General features: G+C 37.1%; 1 long non-coding RNA gene across 1 annotated transcript; it reads right to left on the bottom strand.

Annotated features, from left to right (window-relative positions):
* Positions 1-4,106: 4,106 nt before the first annotated feature.
* LOC309811271 lies at positions 4,107-7,488 on the bottom strand. Its single transcript, XR_014295127.1, has 3 exons — positions 7,297-7,488; positions 4,516-4,654; positions 4,107-4,191 (listed from the first exon to the last, which is right to left on the bottom strand). It is a non-coding gene; the product is annotated as an uncharacterized lncRNA (long non-coding RNA).
* Positions 7,489-17,133: the final 9,645 nt, after the last annotated feature.

Below are 17,133 nucleotides of genomic sequence, written 5' to 3' on the forward strand. Positions count from 1 at the left end.
GGGCGGTGGTGAGGGCTGCTGGCTCACAGGCTATTTATATACCTTCAGTGGATGGTGAGTGCTAAATGCTTTCCAAAGTAGTTGTGTCGATTTGTACTCCAGTGTAAGCAGGGTAGAAGATTCCCATAGTACTCCAGGTCTACAATACCTGATACTACCAGACTTTTTATTTATGTATTTGTCAATCTGATTGACATGTAGTTTCCTTGGTTTTGACTCACTTGTCTCTTATTACTTAATGAAGTCGTACGCTTTTCTGTGTTTACTGACTGTTTGGATTTCCTTTTTTATGAGGTTTACATCAACTATTGTTATTTTTTATTATTTTATTATTATTATTTACTTTTGGCTGTATTGGGTCTTCATTGCTGCGTGCAGGTTTTCTCTAGTTGCGGCGAGTGGGGGCTACTCTTCATTGCAGTGGCTTCTCTTGTTATGAAGCACAGGATCTAGGCGTGCAGGCTTCAGTAGTTGTGGCACGTGGACTCAGTAGTTGTGGTCGCAGGCTCTAGAGCACAGGCTCTGTAGTTGTGGCGCACAGGCTTCGCTGCTCCGCGGCATGTGGGATCTTCCCGGACCAGGGCTTGAACCCGTGTCCCCTGCCTTGGCAAGCAGTTTCTTAACCACTGCGCCATCAGGGAGGTCCAACTATTGTTATTTTGAATTCTTCTCCATTTCCAAGTAATACTCTTCCATGATTATTTTCTCACTAAATTGGAGGCATTATCTGTTCATTTTCTAACTTACTAATAAGTAAGGGTTTAGTTCCTTTACACTCTTTCCTATGTCCACACTGCTCAGTAAAGTTATGTCATCATGAGTTATTCCACTGCTCATGATCTCTTTGACTTGTAGTGATATACTTAAAAACCTACATTGTTGATCAACTAGAAACACTCTCAACGTCACGCTTTGTAAAATGAGGACATTCATACCATCTTCTCTTTTTTCTACCTCCTGTCTACCTTCCAAACCTAGCTTTTACGTTGTCAAAGTTGAAATTTATATTCTGTTCTATGTGCAGTTAAGTCTTCTGTTATTTGAGAGTCAGTACGGAGTAAGGTTTAAGAGAACAGGCAGACAGCCTAAACTCAAAGCCTCGATCCAACCTTAAATTAGGTACAGCCTGGGCAAGCTCCTTCCTTGTCTCAGCTTCCTGTTCTCAAAAGTGGGAATGATATTAGCACCAACCTCATAAGGCTATTCAGAGGATTAAATGAGTTAATATATGCAAAAGCACTTAGAGTCTAATATATACTAAATACATACTAGTACACAATACATTTCAGTCCATACCAAGTTAATACTAATACATACTAAGTATAGTTTACGTTAGTTATTTGTGATTACATGCAAGTTGACAATAAAAGCTGCAAACCAAGACAGCATTGCCATTATTACAATGAAATTAATATTGCCCACCCCAGATGTACTGTGTCTCTGTGTATAGACTACACCTCGTTCCATACTGTGCCAGTGTCACTGCCCTTGTGCAGGGTGACCACATACCCCAAGCCGCCTTGGGCTGTTCCACTTTATACCTGTTGTCCTGATGTTACAGCATTAGAGTCCCTCCTTACACTACTGAAGTGTAAGGAGTTTGGACAAGTTCTGGTTTGGACAACAAACTAGATAGGTGGTCATTACCCCTGAGTGTCACTGAGAAGGGGGACATCTACAGTGTCAAGTTGAAGTGGATTCTTCCCTTCCTCACCAATAGTAGGTTAAAAATCAACCATAGTTTAGTGTGCTTCAGGTTTATGTCCGTATAGCCTTTTCTCCTCTGGAGTTCAAGTTCCTTCTCCTCTTCCTCTCCCTCCTCCCTTCCAACAGTGCCAATACCTAGTAAGTACAATATGCCTCAAGGTGTTTCTAAGCTCTCAATCACACAATCAATAGAAGCCTCTCCACTCTAGACTAGCTGCAATCTGCACTGAATCCCCTATTACCTTCCTTCTTGGTTTATTGCCTCATTTTGCTGGATTATTTCTATAAATAGCTTAAGGTGTAGCACAGGAGGTCAATTTTTCAAATTTCTTTCTGTACAAAATATCTTCTTCAGCCTCCACTTATGACTCATAGTTTGGCTGGATACAAAACCCTAGGGTGAAAATTATGTGCCTGAAAAACTTTGGAGGTATCTTTCTAATGCCTTCCAGGATCCATGGTGCTGATGATAAGTATGATAAAGTCAGATTTTAACCTTTTTATTAGGTGACCAGTAGTTTTCTCTCTGGAATGGATGTATCCTCTCAGTATTTTATTCTATTTTAATTTATTTTTTCAGTATTTTAAAGTTTCACAATGAAGGGTGCCTAGGTATGAGGCTATTCTTGCTCGTCTTGCATAACTATTTTCAATCTGAGGCCTGATGTCTACTTTCAGCTGTGGGGAATTTTGTTGCCCTTTGACAGCTTCCCTCCATTTTTTTTCTGGGTCTGGACTTTCTAATAGTAACATGCGGGATCTCCCAGATGCAGGCTCTCTAACATATTTCTATCATATTTTCCATTGTGTCTTTCTTTTTTATATACTGAGAAAGTTTTTAAATTCCTACTGAATTTATTTCAGCAACCATATTTTCATTTCCAGGAGACCTCTCTTGCTTTCTGACCATTCTCCTTTTCATTAATACCCTAGTCTTATTTTATAGTTGCTAGCTCTTTTTAAACCTCTCTCAGGATACTAATTAGGGTTTTTTCTTAAATTATTCTGTTCCCTAAATTATCCCTGGTCCTACTAGGATATGTTTGCACTCTTTCCCCCTCTCTCATGTTGTAAGCTTTACTCAACTAACAGGCAAATGACAGTTATTTTCTATTTAAGAATGAGTGCAGAAAGCTCCCTGAAGTCAACGATTGATTGGCTTCTTATGCAGGAAGAAGTGGGGAGTAACTGTAACAGGATCTCCCCCAAACACAATTTTCTAGGGTATAAAAACTCACACAAGCTGCCCCAGTTCTCGCCAGTTTCACTGTTTTCAAAATGAAATCATCTTATTTCAGGAGTGTGAGGGCAGGGCTGGGAGTCCACTCCTCCAAACACAACCCTTCAATGAGCTCCCCTATCTCAGTCACACTTTTAACTAACTCCACCCTCTCTCCTACATGCGCACCTGAGCATGGGGCTACTTTTTCAGGTGGGGCCAGAATCCTCCTCAGTTGCAGGTGGTCCCTGTGCATATTCTAGGTGATGCTTTTCCTCTGTCCTACTGCTTCGGTTTCACACTCTTCCACCTGTCTTCTGTCTTTGAAAACTATGTTGAAATCTCTTCATTGTTGTGGGCTTATATACTGAAACACTTTGATACCATCATTGTAGTGTCTTGTCAAAACAGAGAAGAGCTAAAAGGGTTCTCAGTGCATTCTGAATCTGCTATTCTGTGGTCCCAGTGTTTAAACTTCTTGGACTTCCCCAGTGTCTATTACTGCTTTTAGAAATACAATCTCGTGGTCTATTCGTGAAGGAAATGAATACACCACATCTAAAATAACAAGGAATGCGGGTTAGATGCTCTAGGGTGTTCTCATACTCTGCCATTTACTAATAAACCACTTACATTCTACAAATTGTAGGTGCTCATTTATAAAACGAAAGGGAGTAACTCTACATGAACTATAGATTTCTCCTACTCTAACATTTCATAATTTTCTAAGTTCTTTTCTTAAAATTTCTCTATATTATCATTAATTTTAATTAAAAAATAAAAATCTAACTTTCTCTTTTGAAAATCAAAGAGTAATTCCCGTAGTCTTACAATAATGGGATAATTAGTTCTGAAACCTGTCAGGTGTCATGTTTCAAATGAAGAGAAAGTCATATTAAATAATTTTAAAAAATTAAACATGGACTTTGTAGCACAAAGACAAGGTCCCCCCCAAATGGTGTTCCTTTATTTACTAGAAATGTTCAGCTCTGCATTAAAGTTGAAATAAAATAAATATACTAATTTTGAGGTGCAAAAATTTCTTATAAAAATCAATTTTTCCTTTCTGTCCATACAAACAAAAGTATGGAATGACATTAGAGGTCAGGTTTATTTGGTAATAGAATGTAGCTTCTTGATATTTTTGATTTTAGGAAAGGAGAATATCAACATCAAATCTTTTTTCAACTTTACTTTTATTTAAAATGAGGCCATATTTTCCTCTTATAAAAAGAGAGTTCAACTAGAACTGTCAATTTTCTCATCTTTAAACAAGATCACTGAATCAGCTGACTGTATTCATTCAGAACTCAATTTCCTTATCTTATGATCACTAAGGTTCTCCCTACATCTAATATACTAAGGTTCTAAGGAAAGGAAAATACATTACTAACGACATGTTTTGATTTTTATTTCTTAGAGTTCAAATGTCCACCATTCACCTTGGTCTAAGCTTAAGGAATCATTCAAGGGGATACAATGAAGATGGGAGGAGAAAACAGAACCCTCACACAAGCTGTGCAGTGTTGCAATCAGGCTTCCATTTGAAAAATAATCTTCTCTATAGCTTTAAAGTGATAACTTTGTACCTGCACTGCTTCTTGTTTCAAACGGATTTTCTCTGGCTCTTCCTGAACACGTTCTGAGGAATCATCAGCCTCTTCCACTTCTGAGGAGGAAGGACTCTCTACTGTCACAGTCACAGGAAATTCTGATGGACCTGAGTGTCTGAGGAAGAAGATAAGAGATCACAGAGTTGTTAAACTAAAGTGCAAAGAAAGAAGACAAGATTGTATAAAAGACAACACAAGCCAGATACCAAGTATCCAAATATTAGAGGACATTTAACAAAAGTGATCTGAGGTATCATTCTTTATAAATGTCTCTCACTGCTCCTTAGTCTAAAACAGGCAATGACTAAGTAAAAATACAGGAACTTATTTTTGCTATGTTACTGTACAGACCTCTGTTGTACATGCTTAGCATTAGTAATGGGAATTGTCCATATTATTTTATTAAGTTTCTTTCACAGAAGCCAAGTGAAGATCCAAGGTAAACATTTTTTCTCAGATCAACTTTATACTGCAAATGAAAAATTTATTCTTCACCATCAGACAAAAACAGTCTGGAAGAAAATGTAGTTTTTCAGAGGAAAATACATCAGTAAAGGGACTGATGAATAATCAGAAAGTCAACATATCTAAGCTGTGAATAATAGACATTAGAATTTAAAAAAATAAATCACATACACATACACAACTAAAACTGACCCATCAAAAATTTCATCTTCTCACCACCCTTAAGCCAAAACTAGGGCAACAGTTCTCCCAGCAAGCTTCACTGCCAATGCAAAGTTGTTCAATAGGACATTTCCAAACATTTAAAAACTGACCTGGCCACAACCCCATAAAAGTCTACAGATCATAAAGAAGTGTGCTGGGATTATATAACCACGCAGAAGACAAGTCACTAGGACATCATTTTGACAACAGGCAGCAAACCCTGCAGCAGAGGAAAACCCTAACAGGAGAACGAGGTGCACAGCCCTCTCTCTGGGAACGCAAGGCCAGGACTGACACCCAAGACGCTCTTCTCTCAACCTCAGCAGTGGTGCCTTTCACAGACCAACTATGCAGTCTCCCAAGACCACTGGGAAGGAGAATCTGATACTGACAGTATTAGCTTGCCACGAGGCCATAAGCGAGGGAATGTGTGTGGCCTTGGTGAGAGAGCAGAGGTTTGGGAGATGCTGCTTTATATTGGCTTTCAGATCAGGAATTTGTACATATAGCCCGCAAACAACGTTTCTTGAAAACGTGAACATTCTTGAGTATGACAGCTCCGTGTGAGGGGTCAGAAATGGCAGTCAAGTTCGTTTCACTGTGTAACAGCTGATTTGTGGACTGGAAAACAGGCTTCCTTGTTTACAGACATAGCCACAAGGCTGCCCGTTGTGTGCCAAATCCACACAACTACACAGTTGCATTGGGAGAGCGACCAAACATGTTTTACATGGATTTATTTCAGAGAGGGAAATGCTTCTTGTAAGGCTCTGTCAGTTTAAAAAGCAAGAAGAATGACCATCCACCTTTCCCAATTCAAGCCCTATACATCATAAATATGATAGCTACACACCAGCAACTGATTACATACATCACGAGCTTTGATGAATGGAAAGCCCCTAAAAAGATATCAACAAAACGAAGTTAGATCTTCATGTAAATACATCACCAGTTAAACCCAGTTAATACAACTATTTAGTAGTATGAACAGTATCCATACAGAATTGTGTATAAAAATAAATAAGCTCAAAACAAGGACCTGGAGGGCTCTGCTACGGAGAAAACAGAACAGAATTCAGCCGACTGGCTTGGTAATAACTCTCTGAACTGCTGAGAGGCCCCATCAGCTCCTATGCTCAGGATGGTTGAGATTTCAGTCTCACTTCTTTAAATGGTGATATTAATCGTTCTCTAATTTACCACCCTGTGTGACGAGGATGGATCTGCGATTAAGTGTCTCAGGAAGAAGACAGGAAACCACAGAGCTGTGAAACTCAAGTGCAAACACTGGGGATTCAACACTATAGTTTATGCAACAGCAATTCACATTACCATTTGCAAAAAAGTAGTCGGTTGTCCAGTGGGGATTAGAAACATCCATTTAACATGAGCAACTGAACAGATATTTTACACAGTAACTACTTCAAGTACTATTCAAAATCAATTCTCTTTGTTTTCTTAAGCAATTGTTAATCCCCAATTTCGTGATTACTACCAAGTAAGTCACCTGAAGATCATCTAGAGCCATCTATTTCACTTACCAAGCCTAAAGCTATAATTCAACCATTTTATTTACTGTTCTGTGACAAAAATTACTATGAACAGCTATCCCCTGGATAAGAAATCAGGTAATGCTAGTTTGACTCACTAAATCTGATTTACTGAGTTAATAAGCTAGTTGATTTAGAATAGGTCTAATGCATATTTTTCATCCATTCTGCATTAAACTATTTCCCATGCCTAAAATGTCTTTTTTCCCATTTGTACGTATCCAAATTCCTACTTCTGTGCTGTAGGGCTTCGCTCAACTACACCTGCCTTTAATGAAACTTTTCTCACATGCACAATTGGTGATAATTTTAGTCTCCTCAAGACTCCCACGGAGTTACCTTTGTTGTGACACTTGAGAAACAACTTGAAACTCCCAATTACTTTTAATTTTTCTTCCTTAGAGGGCTCATTAGGCAGAAGCCATGTGTGAGTTACCTTTCTTCCTCTACACAAAGCACCAGAGACCACCCACATATAGAAGTTCCAAAATAAAGAACTCTAAATGACTGAAAAAGACAGGGAATGCAAACAGGTTACCTTTTGCTTTTTGCACTTTCTGCAGGACACAATGGCCGGAAACCAGACACTCCAGGTGGTAGCGGTTCAGGAGGGTAACATTCTTTACCAGCAGAGTGTTTCCTTCCATTACTTACAGGCTTCTTTGCGGCCAAGACTACGTTTGACAAAGCATGAAAAGAAGGAATCAAGATGCACCAAAGGTCTACAGAGCAACTGTCACTCGTGCACACGTTGAAAGGAATCAAAAAGGCACTTGACAATGATGCCAAGCCCAGTAAAAAGAGGATCGTTTTGTACAAAGGTTTTACATAAGCCAGCATTTTTAAAAAATATAAGTTCTCTACAGTAACAAGTTATTTTAACTAAAAGTATTGAGATGTGCAGAAATGCAAAAATAAAGTTTAAAAAAAATCCCAAAGTATGATACATTTTATGTATCATGCAGAAACACTCAAGTTTCCTGAATCTTAGAACACCTTTGGCATTTCTGAATCTCAAGGACACAGAAACACAGATACACCCATGACTTCTGCCAAACAGAATCTTCAGAAGTAGACCAAAAGTTAAATTTAAGATGAATTTTTCTATGTAAAAACAATACAAGTTATAAGGCTGCAAGTTGCTGGGGGGTAGGTGAGTCAATTTTACCCTCCTATAAGCCTGTCAACCTTCACTGCTCCTTTGATTTCATATAGAAAACACACACAAAAACAAATGAAACCCACTGGATGAAAGAGTGAAATGTGGAGACTTTTACCCTATATATCAGTAGTAAAGAGGCAAGTATCTTCATATGAAACATTTGGTTGCAAAAACTAGACCTACGTGTTAATATTTTACTTAGAACAAGCCATATATTAAAATTCACATTTAAATATTTAATTTAAATTTACTGAAAACAAACATCATAGGTTAAAATGGTTATATTTATCCTTCAAAGCTACTATATTTTATGTTATTTTATTTATTTATTTTAATAGATCTTGATTGGAGTATAATTGCTTCACAATTCTGTGTTAGTTTCTGTTACACAACAAAGCGAATCAGCCATATGCATACACATGTCCCCATATCCCACCCTCTTGAGCCTCCCTCCCACCCTCCCTATCCCACCCCTCTAGGTCATCGCAAAGCACCAAGCTGATCTCCCTGTGCTATGCTGCTGCTTTCTACTATATTTTAGCAGCATTAGGATGCAGGGTAAAATGGAGTGTATGCGGTAATATAGGACAAATATTTCATAGAGTGTAGCTTATTGATAATCACCACATGATCCTGTGTGATTTACATGCCTCTTAAAAATATATAGGAGCTCAGTTCATTTTGTGCTATTTTATTGTTTTTTAACTTAATTGCCATCAAAAAAAATGTTTGTATGCATATGGTTTGTATGTGTATACCCTTCCTTTACTTTCAGAAACTAATGCAAATACATTTGTATTAAAATTTTTTTTAATTACACTTTTCTTGTTAGAAGATTAAAAAATTTCTAATAAAAGTTCCCATCTTTTATTAGGCATACATAAGTACAATATAAATGTGACACAATTCACACCATTATTTCACCCCTATACTCACCTGGATCTAGGTATATACCCAGATACTGATTTGGCTTACCTCTAAATAACCTCCGTTATTTGCTCCAAATAACGGAGGCAAATACAAAAAAAAGCCCAAGAAATAAAATTACTCTTAAAAGAGCTCAATGAGCTTGGATACTTCAGTTACATTTCCACTTTGTTTAATCATGCTAACTAAAAAAAAATGTTTAACTGGTCTCATTCCATGATGCCCTATTATTCTGTACTAATTTTACAGAATTCCTAATATGTTTTACATATACATGTTTTATTTATATATATTTCCATTTCTAATATCATAGCAAAAGTCAATGTAGCTATTTTAAGAATGCTTTACATATGATATAAATTTTTAATAATAATATCTAATTAGTGTGATATCACAAATCTTAACTTCTTTGAATGTACTATTTGATTATTAAAATATCACTCTCTTGAAATAACAATTGGCAGATGATCATAAGCTTTTTTTTGACTTCATAAACACTCTTAACAACTTATTTAATACACTATTGTCCAAGCAAGTTGATTAATAGAGAATCAAAAACATACAACTTTAAGTAGAAAAAAAAAAGCTGTATTTATGAAGATGTTTACAATAGTTTATTTTAGTTTATTTCCAATTTTTCACCAATTTAAAAAATTGACCTACTCAATGAAACCTTGTGAATGCAATGTTAAAAAGTATTAACTATGAATCACAGAATTTAAATTTAGTATGAAAAGATAAGAATGGCAAATTATATTGAAGCTATGTGGAATTATGTTTATGGACAGCAGGAAGAGAAAATAAAAATGTAAATATTGCTTGATAGGATAATGGGATTAGAGGTGGTCTTTTAAATTTTTCATTTTTATGCTAATACAATACCTTTATAAAACCCCAAAATCTTCAAACAACACATTTTTAAAAAATTGTGGTAAACTAGACAAAAAAGAAAATTTATAATTTTAACCATTTTAAAGTGGACCGTTCGTTCAGTGATATGAAGTCAACAAATTTTTAAAACTTTCAGAGGGCACCTGAATAAAAGATGTGTTGTCCACTGGTGATTTTAATGTATCTGGTATATAACTAAAGTCACCACAAAACTCTTTCTGGGAAATTGGCAGATCATAAACATAAAAAATTTATTTTGCTTTTTATTAAACCTTATTGTTTTGCTGTTTCAAAATTCAAATTTACTCACAAGAAAGAGTCAGTTTCATATATTAGATTTGGTTTCACAAATGCTGCTCCTGCTATTCATTCTTATCACCAAAAAAAAAAAGACTATTTGTGACTAACGATAATATGTTACAGAAAGTAAAAAGTTAAAAGGTTTTCAATCTGCATATCTGGGAACCTAAATTAAAGCATCACACAACATTTTCAAAAACAGAAAAGCCATTTGATTTGACTAAAATCTTAGTTTTAAGATGGCAGAAAGTACCTTGATAATTTTCTTTTAAGAAAGAAAGAAAACCGAGCCATTAAAGAGAAATTCTTCCGAGAGAACTGAAACATGTTATATACCTCTGACTTGGCACTCCTTCCATCTGGAGAACCTTTTTGGTAACTGTTTTCATCACAGAATGATCTAAAGTAAAATGAATTGAAATTAGAGTAATTATTTTCCAATGAGTGGCTATTTCCATTTAAAACCAAAAGCCAACTAATTATTGCTTTTCCCATAAATTTAAATATGAAATCTACATTATATAATTATACACTTATTTCCCCTTTTGTGTATTCTAATTTCTTCCTCAGAAACCTAAGATGCCATCTTGCAGACTGCCCACAGTGGCTACTATTTTGGCAGCAGCAAAGGTCAACTTTAAACATTTTGCATCTAAAGTGGCTTTGGATACCTTTGGATACAAAGTACAGTCTGAGCACCGTCCAGACGCTTAGATACCTAAAGAGCATCTAAGATATCAAACCAGGGCATCCAAGATAACAAACCAAGTCCTGATATTCCCTCAAAAGCTGCTCCTCCCATCAGCCCCCTTCTTCTAAGTGATACTACCCAGTTGCACACATAATCATCAACGACTTGTCTCCTTGTTACTATTTCCTTCATACCTCACATCTATCTGCAGGTCTTGATAGCTACACCCTCAAAACACAACCTGAATTCAACCACTTTTCACTTGCTGCAAACTTCCAACCTAACCTAGGCCATAAACATCTCTTATTTGGAGCACTGTGATAGTCTCCTAACTGGTCTCCCTGTTCCTCTTCTTCTTTTTTTTTTTTTTTTTTTTTTTTGCGGTACACGGGCCTCTCACTGTTGTGGCCTCTCCCGTTGCGGAGCACAGGCTCTGGACGCGCAGGCTCAGCGGCCATGGCTCACAGGCCCAGTCGCTCCGCGGCATGTGGGATCTTCCCGGACCGGGGCACGAACCTGCGTCCCCTGCATCGGCAGGCGGATTCTCAACCACTGCGCCACCAGGGAAGCCCCCTGTTCCTCTTCTTTATCCTCCCAAGTGCCTTCTCTATACCAGGTCACCTTATTCAGATACGATTTGGATCATGCCTTTTTCCAGTTCAAACCCCTCTACTCATTTAGAATAATCCACATCTTTACTCTGGCCTTCAAGACTTTACAAGAGCAGACCCCTGGCTAGCTCCTTGACCTCATGTCATACCACACTCTTCTTCACTCAGTACTCTGCCCAGATTGGCCTCCTTGCTTTTCCTTAAATACTCCACCCACCTACATGCCTACATACTCATTGCCTCCTTGTCCTGGAATGTGCTTACTCCAGATCTTCCATAGCTTGCTCCTCTCTTCATTCAGGTCTCCGTTCAAATGCCACTTCTCCAGTGAAGCTGTCCCCTAACAAACCTATCCAATGGAGTCCTACCTGCTCTCCCTCACTCTCCTTACATTAAGATATTTTTGCACTTCCTACTCTCTAAAATTATATTACTTATCTGTTTACTCATTTCTATCTGATCTCCTTCACTAGAATGTAAGCTCCATGAGGGCAAGACTTTTGTCTGTCTGGTTCACTGCTTTATCCCTAGTCCCTAAACCCGTATCTGGCACACAGAAGATATTTAAAAAATTACTTGTGAATCTGACAAATGAATAAAGTACTCCTGGCAAGAATTCAGAGGTTGCACAGGAAAGAAATAATGCTCTTGGTGAAGCAGACTTAGTATCTAGGTTCACCTCTATTCAGAGTAGAGATAAGAAAAATTTACAAGTATAATTCACTTTAATTAGTACATTATCTGCTAAAAACATAAGGGAAGTGCAACACTAGAAAAGTACAGTTGAAGCTTGAACAACATGGGTTTGAACCTCGCGGGTCCACTGACACACGCATATTTTTCAATACATATGTACTATCGTCCTACATGATCCAAGGTTGGTTGAATCCACAGATGTGGAACCACTGACTATAAACTTATACCCAGATCTTCAACTGCGTAGGGGTCGACACCCCTAAGCCCACGTTGTTCAAGGGCCAACTGTATATGAAGAGGAAAGTTAAACACATTAAGTTTTAAAAAACTGTCAATACCTGAACAAATTCTTTTTGTTTTGCTATGTGTTTATCAATTTAAAAAAAGTGACCACATACCAACAAGCAGATTTTTTCTCATATCCAGAACGAGCAGAGTTCTGTTGGTTTCAAGGGCCTTTAGTAAAGCCTTTGCTCCTTCACTGGTGAGGCCGCACTGCTGCAGGTCAAGTGCTTTCGATGAAAGACAAAAGGTCACTTGCTAACTCTACAGATTTAACATATAGACAACTCTCATTTTCTCACGTGTGGAAGAGTCCTGCACAAGACAAGTCATGGCAGGTTTGTAATTTTGGGTATGGAAAAAAACAGAAACATATACGCACACACATAATGCATAATCCAATTTAAAAACCTCTTCTTGGATGTGCAATGATAACCCTGGCTTTAGTACCAATAAATCATACAACATATTTTACAATTACAGAACTGAAGAATAACTGTATAGAACCTATGAGCAAAAAGCATCACAAAATGAATCTCAGTTCATAATTAGCAAGGGCGGCAGGGGCATGTAAACCTCACAAGCAAAACCTGGTGGAGCTCAGAAATGCACTGCATTCTTTTGATCATGATCTTCAGCTCCAAATCACACTTGAAACTAGTTCAAAGGGGAAAACAAAATAGAAGAAAGGTAATAACTGTTAGTTTTAGAGGAAAAAAAGACAAGTCTAAGAGGATACAAATAATAAAAACTTTGAACAATGTGTGAATAGAGAATACATACTAAAAACCTATCATGAAAGTATGATGGTCAAGAACCCTCGCAGTAAAAGGTCAGACAAAAACCTGAAAAACTGATCATGAATTCTAGTAGTTCTGGGGCTGAACAACCTACTCATTTAAACCAAAGGGATCATCACTAAAGCACAGGTATTAAAAAATATTACATGAAAGGAAACTATCATGAGTCTTTTTTTTAAGTGTTGTGTGGACCATCACATTAAAATAACTGGAGTCTTTCAACACCCCCATGACACATAGAAATAGCAAGTCAGACATACGGATCTGACAGGATATGATACAACCCTTACAAACTCTCACTACAGAAGAATGGACACAGGGTATAATTAACCAAATAGCCAAATTAATACAAACAGCCAGTAAACCTCACCAGTAAATCAAATGAATACAAAATAAAACAAAATGTGGTTATTCTCCTATCAGATGAAGCCAAGATTCTGTAAGAAAAGCCTTTAAATAATGTCTATACACTTTGGATCCAACAACTCTCTTTCTAAGAATTTAACCAAAAGAAATAGTCAGAGATATAGGTAAGGATATATATCAGAGTACTATTTGTAACTGAAAAACTGGACAAAGCTTATATACAAGAATGGATAAGCTATGTGCACTCTGGCATATTCATATAATGGAATACTGAACAATCACAAAAAATGATGTAGGAGATGCAAATTTACTGACTTGCTAAAATGCTCATACTAAATTAATTGAAAAAAGTTATAAAATTTGGAGTAATCCCACTTGCATAGAAAATGGAGAGGTACTCATTTTTGTAGTTTTACATTTTTTTACAAGTGCTACAGGCCAGTGTTTGTGAGAGGCAGGCTTCACATCTACTGTTGGGGTGGACTACAAATTGGCATAGCCTTTCTGGGTGGTAATTTGGCCATGTGTATCAAATGTCTTAAAAATATGTTGCACTTAGTCATTCCACTTGTAGTACCTTATTCTACAGAAGTAATCCCGATGGACACAGAGATGTATATACAACATATTCACATTGTTTCTGACAGGGAAAAGCAAACTGTCTAAATAGAATTGCAAAGAATTGATTAAACTATGGGACATCAATACGACACAATACTACATGATACATCATTAAGTGAAAAAAGCAGGAATATGAAATAGCAAGTATACTACAATTCTATTTTTGTAATCCCTAAGTGTACATATATATTTGTAGACAAAAAAAGACTGAAAGTATATACACCAAAATGAACAGTGATTATATCTGGGTATTAAAATTATAGGTAATTGTTCTCTTGTTACTCTGTATTTTCTATAAGGGATATATGCAACTCTTAGAGAAAGTTTAAAAGCAAAATAAAAGCTATCAGTAAAATGAGGCTTTAAAAAATCCTATCACAATAGTATCATGCCAAAAGCTAAGCATGTTTCATATTAAAAATTCAATATTTTCAATTTTAGAATTTACCTCTAAGCCATAAATCCTAAGAGATTCTGCCAAAGCACTTGCACCCAGGTCACCAATGAGCGTGTTGCAGTTCAGAGTGATGCGCCTCAAACCAGCCATGCAGTCAAGATCAGGTCTCCTGGAATGAAGACTCTCAGCCCAGGTTTCTTCATGCCTTCTGGTAGTCTGATACTTCAAAGATTTAATGGGATGAAATTAAGATGCTTGAATAAGGAAACAGGGTGTGCCTGAGTATGGCTTATTATGTCAGAGATTTACACACACACACATATCAAGCATATATGCCAGGAGCATCAACCTGAGAAATTCAACAGTCACTTCTGGTTTACGAGTACAGTGACCCAGACTCTGCTCGGTCAGTGATTAGATTCTAGCCACTGGATTTCCTGTTGCTGAACACTTATGTAAAGTTGGACAACTCAATTACAGTCTATGAATTATTTTCCTTATCTTCTAAGTCAGGGAATTGGTTCTAAAGTCTATCTTTGCTGAGGCCCTATATTTCATCATCCTGTCCTCCAATGGCCTCCAAACACCTGACTGGGCAAACCATAAGAAAACTTTTTAATATGCATCTTATTTATTAACAAATTATATACACAAAGTTCCATACATATAATTTATGTACATGATAAACTACACAGATTTTTTAAAATAATACAAAGGTAAAAATGTTCTAATATTTTCTTTTCCTAACTCCTAAGGCATTATTTTAGTTTACTTATTTTTTATAAAGATTTATTTATTTATTTGTTTGTTTGTTTGGCTGTGCCGGGTCTTTAGTTGCAGCATGCCAGATCTTTCAGTTGTGGCATGTGGGCTCTTAGTTATGGCAGGCACGTGGGATCTAGTTCCTTGAGCAGGGATCGAACCCAAGCCCCCTACATTGGGAGCACATAGTGTTAACTGCTGGACCGCCAGGGAAGTCTCAAGCATTATTTAAAAAACTATATTTACAAAATGTATCTCACATGCTACCTAAGGTATGCACACAAGCTTTAGAGGCCTGGACTATGCAGAGCCAGTTTGATGTGCCTTGGGAAAATAATGGTTTGACATTTAAGCAAAAGTACTGTCTTGAAGACATTCAATTCTTTATATTCATAAAGTAAATTTTGGTAACAGGGAACACTGACTGTAAATGAAAAAAGTCTTATTACATTCCTAAAAAAGTAAAAGACTCAAAGTGCCTTTGTTACTCTAAAAGGAAAATCATGAGTGTCAGTTTTCTATTAACAATAACTTATTAAAGCTCCAAGCAGAAACAACAGCAATCACTTACACAGTGCTTAGTATGTGCCAGGCACTATTTATACAAATAAGTGCATTTAAACCTCATAATGAGGCATAGAGGTTAAGTGATTTGCCCATGGTCGCTAGCTATGAAATGGGAGAAAGGGAATTTGAACCTAGGCCATTTGGCTTCCGCACACAAGTTCCTGACTGTTTTCTACCTCAGGGGTCAATGGACTTGCCCTGTATAGGCTCAAAGAATTTTTCAATTTTTAAAATCGAAATTTAAACATTTCCAGATTTGTGGGCTATACAGTTTCTGTTGCAACTACTCTGCCCCACTGGTGTAGGGTGAAAGGAGCCATAACTACCATGTAAACAATGGGTGCGACTATGTTCCAGAAAAACTTCCTTTACAAAGCCAGGCGACGGGCTGGATCTGGTCCACCAGCCAGAGTTTACCTATCCCTGATCTGCACCATCAAACTATTAAAAAGCCTTCAAGTCAAATTATTAACTAACTTTAGGCCTAAATACAGTCATTATAACCACTGTAAAGTTGTTAAGGCATTATTTTAAAAACTGTATTTACAAATTGCTGATGTACTGACTTTTATTAGTTTAAAAACTACAACAGCTAATAAACACTTGATTCATTTAAGTCTTGAAGACTAGAATGGCATAGTTTCTTCACAGTATTACAATAAATGTTTTCAGTAAAAAAACATACATAAAAGTATTATTAGGTATTATATATTAAATGTCTTATTTCTAAAATTAAGTGGACTATTTTTACTAAATGGTAGAATCCCAAACTGAAAACTGGTCATATTCTTTCAGCAAAATGAAAGCTGCGCTCACATGTATCAAAAGACAAAAATTAGGGCTTCCCTGGTGGCGCAGTGGTTGAGAGTCCACCTGCCAGTGCAGGGGACATGGGTTCGTGCCCCGGTCCGGGAAGATCCCACATGCCGTGGAGCGGCTAGGCCCGTGAGCCATGGCCGCTGAGCCTGCGCGTTCAGAGCCTGTGCTCCGCAATGGGAGAGGCCACAACAGTACCACACACACACACACAAAAAGACAAAAACTAACTGCCTTCTGTATCAATATGTTAGTGTGCTTCAATCACATATGTTTTCATGAAAGTTTAAACATAAAATCACCTTTAAGATCTAGGCCATGTGATTTGCTCCATGCCATGTCAGAATACACCCCGTGAAGTTTACTTAACTTGTCTTAAGTGTGATAGAATTCTTTATACCTTGACAAATAACTAAAAGGAAAAAAAAAAAACCCACACACAATAAGATGAAGAGCCTATACATTTGTCAATCTTGACTTATTTGC

The sequence above is a fragment of the Mesoplodon mirus genome, assembly GCF_964341445.2.
Source record: "Mesoplodon mirus genome assembly, chromosome: 10".
NCBI classification, from domain to species: domain Eukaryota; kingdom Metazoa; phylum Chordata; class Mammalia; order Artiodactyla; family Ziphiidae; genus Mesoplodon; species Mesoplodon mirus.